Source organism: Pinus tabuliformis, chromosome Q (genome assembly GCF_031772625.1).
Source record: "Pinus tabuliformis cultivar Carrire ecotype Pingquan chromosome Q, CPIR1, whole genome shotgun sequence".
Taxonomy (NCBI): Eukaryota; Viridiplantae; Streptophyta; class Pinopsida; order Pinales; family Pinaceae; genus Pinus; species Pinus tabuliformis.
In genome coordinates this window covers 615,582,544-615,588,957 of record NC_142296.1, presented here as the reverse complement: position 1 = coordinate 615,588,957, position 6,414 = coordinate 615,582,544, and the positions used below count along the sequence as shown (strand labels likewise).

Genomic DNA, 6,414 nt, shown 5'->3' with positions numbered 1-6,414 from the left:
GAGGATGGTGTCATCTAAGCGAGAACGTGAAGAATATTTCTAAAGAAATGGAGATATATAGGATGGCAAGTGGCAAATTTGGTTTTAGCATGGGTTTTAGCATATGGCTATTAAAGATAAGACGACCAAAATGTGAGATAAGTTTCAATTTGTTTCAAATTTCATAGTTTATTCTCTTAATAATTTGCTTCAAGTTTCAAATTTCAATGTTTTTTCTTATGTTTCTCTTATTTGTTTTAACTTGTAGATGTTTGGTGGACAAGTTATGGTGGCAGAGTATCCCATCTTCATCAAAAGCTTGTCATTCGAGTGATCAGTGAAATATGCAAGCTTGTCATTCGAGTGCTCAGCGAAATATGCAAAACATGCAAACATGCAGTTCCTCCATATGCAATTGGATTGTATTTAAAATTGGAGTGTTCCTCCATGTGCAATTGGATTGTATTTAAAATTGGAGTGTATTTGAAGAAATGAAAACAAAAAAAACAACATTTTAAAATTTTCTAATTAAATTTTTGAATTCATTATAAACTATAATTTATTATTTTTAATATTTAAATTTTCTAACAATTTATGACCCCTATACGTTGAAGTCCTTATGCTAAAAAAAAAATTAAAAAATGTACTTTTTTAATTTTGCAAAGTTTTTGGGGATTGTTTCAATTTTCGCTAGAATTTTATAACATTTTCAATTTTCAAACCCTTGCTAATTTATTTCCAAGTTCAATCTCAATGTTGAGATTGAAGTCGATTCCAAGTTCAATGTTGAGGTTGAAGTCACCATTATAGTGTTGGCCGATAAACTTACTGAAATGGTACCACTATGAATTCTACTACTTATAAGATCTCTAATATCGTGGAAGTTAAATTACAAGAGCTAGCAAACTTGCACAATGCAATAGTACATAACCATGACTCAAAGTTCACAAGTTCACTTCATAATTTCGAATTGCTTTGATTAAGGAGGAATTGGATAGAAAGTTGAGTTTCAAGACAATGTTCACTTCATAATTTCGAATTGCTTTATTCAAGGAGATGGATGGAAAGTTGAGTTTCAAGACAATGTCTTGATCTCAATACGATGAACAATCTGAGCGTGAATCAAGTAATAAAGAATAAACTAAGAGGGTAATCAAGTAATAAAGAGTATATTAAATCATAGGATTTGGCAATCTTACTTGCGCTCAATTGAGCTTATAACAACAAATATCATAGGTTTGAGTCCCTCCTTTTTTGAGGCGACGTGTCAGCAACACAGGTAAGTCCCTCCTTTTTGAGGCGACGTGTCAGCAACACAGGTATGAGTCCTTCCCTTCTGAGCCGACATGTCAGGAAAAAATGAGACTTCCCCTTTTTTGAGGGGACATGTCAGGGAAAAATGAGTCCTTCCTTTTTGAGGGGACGTGTCAACACATAGGTATGAGTCCTTTTTCGAGTAGACGTGTCAACACATAGGTATGAGTCCTTTTTCGAGGCGACTTGTCAGCAACATAGGTACAACATGTCAACCAAAAATAGTCCTTTCTTAGGTACAACATGTCAGCAAAAAATGAGTGCTTCCTAATCTGAGGCGACGTGTCAGCAACAACAAAAAAAATCCTAATTGCTTGAAGGAACATTGAAGCTTAATTGACTCATAGTATTTATCTGCCATGTCAAAGAAAAAAAATTTCTATGCCATGTCAACCAAAATTTTGAACAGAGCTATCCGCTCATTCATGATAAGAAGTTAGTCAAGTCTTTCAAAGTCAAAAACTGTGTTCCTCCATGTAAAGCGTCCCAAATTAATTTGGGGAAATCAAGGAGAACAACAACTAAGCCTCTAAATTAAGTTGGGGAAATCCAGGAGAACAAGCCTCCCAAATTAATTTAATTTGGGGAAATCCAGGAGAACAAGATCAAGGAGAACAAACGCCCCAAATTAATTAATTTGGGGAAATCAAGGAGAACAACAACTAAGCCTCCCAAATTAAGTTGGGGTTGGGGAAATCCAGGAGAACAAGCCTCCCAAATTAATTTTTGGGGAAATCCGGGAGAACAAGCTCCCCAAATTAATTAATTTGGGGAAATCAAGGAGAACAACAACTAAGCCTCCAAAATTAAGTTGGGCAAATCCAGGAGAACAACAACTAAGCCTCCCAAATTAAGTTGGGCAAATCCAGGAGAACAACAACTAGATATTGTGGACCATTGAACAAGCCTCCCAAATTAATTTTTGGGGAAATCCAGGAGAACAAGCCCCCCAAATTAATTAATTTGGGGAAATCAAGGAGAACAACAACTAAGCCTCCAAAATTAAGTTGGGCAAATCCAGGAGAACAACAACTAAGCCTCCCAAATTAAGTTGGGCAAATCCAGGAGAACAACAACTAGATATTGTGGACCATTTAAGATATTTGAGTGCATAAACAGTATGTCTTATACACTGTATATTTAATTGCAATAACATTATGGCTTATTATACACTAATAATATGACTAATTCATAACCCATCTATGCATTCTACATGTCACCATTCATAAAAATGTATTCTGAGTTGTTACTTGTTGGGCTAATTCAATTCAAGCGGTTTAGTGCTTTTAAGATTCATACAAGAAGCTTTGAGATCAATTATGAAACTTTAGTTGGCTGTACATAATATATACAGCTGACTCACCTGTATCCCATGCAGGTGAAGCTTTTCAATGGAACTCCATTGTAGCCATTTGAAAAACATTGCCCACTTCATTAAAGAGTTAAGTCCATTACAAAGACCTACAAATTTTAGAATACCATGCAGCAATTTTAATTCCCAATGATAAACAATTTTCCTGCCCATTTCCCCAAAGAAATAGCTAAACCAGCACGGCCTCAGGATGAAGTTGCAGGTGCGCTTTGTTTTCCTGGTCAATAACATCCATGAAAATTGGATCCACCTTGATCAGGCTCTCAACGTCCACCTCGAACTTGTGACCCCATTTCCAAACCTTAGCAACTCCCTTAATGCTCACCACAGATTTCAGACACATTTCCCTTTTCTTCACATCTTTCGCCAAATCTTTCAGATGCTGCTTACCTCCAATCCATCCATCTTGGCAGGCAACTCCAGTATCTCAGAGGAGTTAGCCCCTTGATTCCCTGCAGGCACCTGCTCAAACAATTATTATAGTCAATCCATGCGACATAGGGATTTAACCCCAAAAAAAAAACAAAACAAAACACGAAACCCTAACCCCTAACCTAAAAAGGCGAAATTCTAACCCTAACCCTAAACTGAGAAGGGATGTAGACTGGCCTGTGCTTGCCCAATAAGGGAGTCTCTGTAGTAAATGCACATGGTGGCACAGCTATACTCGATGGGCGCCACGTTCGGGTTGGTGACCTTGACGGAAATACTGAGCTCCACATCAATCACTGGAACCGGAATAAACGAATCTGTGTTGAACCCGAGCTTGAAGCCCTTCAAATCGATTGAAAGCACCTCGAACACAGGGTCCCTCGGCCTTATCGCGTACAGGACTGCGCCGGTGCCACCGATAACCAGACCTGTGGCGATTTGCAAAAGAGACATTTTCTCTTGCGAATCTTCAATACTCGGTCTGTTTTGAAGAGTCGGTCTTCGCATTTCTTTTGTTTGAGGTCATGAGTTCGAATCCTCATTCTAACTTTCGTATGCTGTGCCAAAATCTGATTGGCCATGAAGCAGGCTAGCCTGCTTTGAAACACGCGTACTTAAAGTAGCACGGGTGGCAACCAGCAAATATTCATTCTCTTCAATCTGTCTATAACATCCATTAGGGTAGCGTTATAATGGTGGGCTTTCCATGGAAGAAACAGCGGTCGTTCTGAGTGAGTTAAACAATTAATTTCATAAATTAATTGGCAAACAAATGATTTTGTTGACTTCAAACAAATATAAAGAGTTATTTGGTTAACTTATATGGGCACCTTGTAATTGGTTTGAGCTAGGTTTACTTCTCTCATTAGGTTTAGTATAGATGAATCTAGGTTGTTTTTTTAATGTAAAACCTATGTAATTTCCATGTATATCAATAGACACATAATGAAATAATTGGAGAAATGTTAATATTATGGCTAGCAACTTCTATTTTATCTTTTTGTTGTGCCAGCTTTTTATTCTTAAGTGTAATAATTATTTTGCAACAACTCTTTATTCTTAAGTGTAATAATTATTTCGCAACAACTCTAACAACTCTAACATAAATCACAAGTGAAATAACCACAAAAACAATAGCAAACTCACCCTTTGGGGCAATTAAATGGTTCTTATTTTATGGCCTTGTTGTGCCAACCTTTTATTCTTAAGTGTAATAATTATTTTGCAACAACTCTTTATTCTTAAGTGTAATAATTATTTCGCAACAACTCTAACATAAATCACAAGTGAAATAACCACAAAAACAATAGCAAACTCACCCTTTGGGGCAATTAAATGGTTCTTATTTTATGGCCTTCCACTGAGGCGAAAGTGGTTGGAGTCTAGGGGTTGATGTACCTTTATAAGTACAGGTCTAGGTAAGTGTTATAACAATTATCAAATTATTTTTTAGTGGCAACAGTAGGATGTAAAAAAGTAACTCTATAACCATGATGGTGAGTGGTGACCAAATCCAATAAAAGCTTTGGAAATCAAACATATTACAACGTCATCCTATTGTCCAACAACCTCACTTTCTTCAAAGAACCTTATTCTTGAAAATTGACCTATTGATCACTAGAGTTCCCTACCTAATGTTTCTTTTGAGAGAGGCATAAAGATCACCAAGCTGGTTTGAGCTCAATGTTCATCGTGGATGTTGGAGATGCTTTATGTACATACTTGGGGAATAGTTCTAAAATAAAATAACCAAAAATGTAGTGATCTAGCATCGTAAACTTCAAGGTCATTGCAATTGTGAGAAGTGAATGCTTTTATGATTCTCCTTTACATAATAACTAAGTTGGTGTGGCCTTAAAGCTAAAAAACCTGAGGCAACAACACATAAATGCTTTTAAAATTAGCTAATTGACTTTTATTATAAAACCATAAAATAAGTGAAAGTGAAACAACTCAACAAAAGTTGGAGTCTCACTACACACAAAAAAAACTGAACAAAACTTTGGGCTTTTTGGCTTTACAAATTAGCTAATCCACCTTTATAGAACCTTAAAGTTAGAAAAACTAAGAAACAAAAACTCAACAAAACTTTGGGATTTTTGAATTTACAAATTAGCTAATCCACCTTTATAGAGTCTTAAAGTTAGAAAAGCTAAAAAAAACTCAGAAAAAAAAAATAAAAATAAAAATAAAATAAAATAAAATAAATAAAAAATAAAAAATAAAATAAATAAATAAAATAAAAATTAAATTAAATTAAATTAAATTTAACATTTCAAATCTATTCCCTAATAACATAGTAAATAAAACAAATTCAATACTTCAAAAATATATATAGTAAATAAAACAAATTCAATACTATATATATATATATATATATAATAAATACAAAAATATATATTCAAAAAATTAATTAATACAACATCAACCACAGATAACAAAAAAAATTAATAATAATAAAGCATTAATAAAAACAATTGAAATATTACCAATAATTTATAAAATTTTCAAATGATTAAATTTATTTTTCAAAATAATAACTTAAAAAATACTATTAAAATAAAAATCAATATTTGTAAATTTTACAATAAAAATAGTAATTAAAATAACTAAACACCACAATATCATGAAAAATATCTAAAAATGAACGATTTTATAATTTAACATCTTATTAAGCTTTAATTATTTTAATATGATTATTATTCACTATCTCATAATCTAGAAAGATCATAATAATCACAATAATATATTTTTACATTGAGACTAAGATATAATATAGTCCATTTTCCTTTTGAAGGACTTCGATTTTGCAATTTTCTTCTCGAGGGTTTGATGGTGTAGGTTTTCGTTTCGAGAGGCCTAATCCGTGTGGCTTATTGAATGTTTTTTTAATCAAATTTTTATATTTTTTACTAGTTTTGATTGAGAGTTAAAGTATAGAGTTGGGTTATATTTTTTGGCAAGAGAGGGCGCATTTAAGTGAAAAAAGATAGCTCAATCGAGTTTTTTAAGCGATTGATTGAGTCATTTTTAAGCACTAGATCGGGTTATTTTTTAGCGCTCGATCGAGCTCCTCGAGCATTAAAAACGTAGCTTGATCGAGCATTAAAACGAACTCTCGATCGAGCTCCTGTGTAACATCAAGTTAGGAGCTCGATCGGACTTTAAAGCTCGATTGAGCTTTATGGCTAGATCGAGCCCTAAAGCTCCATCAAGCCTTAAATATTGAAATTTTAAAATTAATGTAAATATCAATAATGATATGCAAACTTTAAAATTGTAAGTATTTAATACTTTAGAAAAAACAAAATTTAATT

The 6,414-nt window shown here is 33.5% G+C and overlaps 1 pseudogene across 1 annotated transcript; it reads right to left on the bottom strand.

The window, feature by feature from the left end:
* Window positions 1–2,519: 2,519 nt before the first annotated feature.
* Window positions 2,520–3,788, bottom strand: LOC149220942 (uncharacterized; annotated as a pseudogene). Its single transcript, XR_016249324.1, has 2 exons — window positions 3,275–3,788; window positions 2,520–3,127 (listed from the first exon to the last, which is right to left on the bottom strand). The product of XR_016249324.1 is annotated as an uncharacterized LOC149220942 (transcript).
* Between the last annotated feature and the right edge of the window lie 2,626 nt (window positions 3,789–6,414).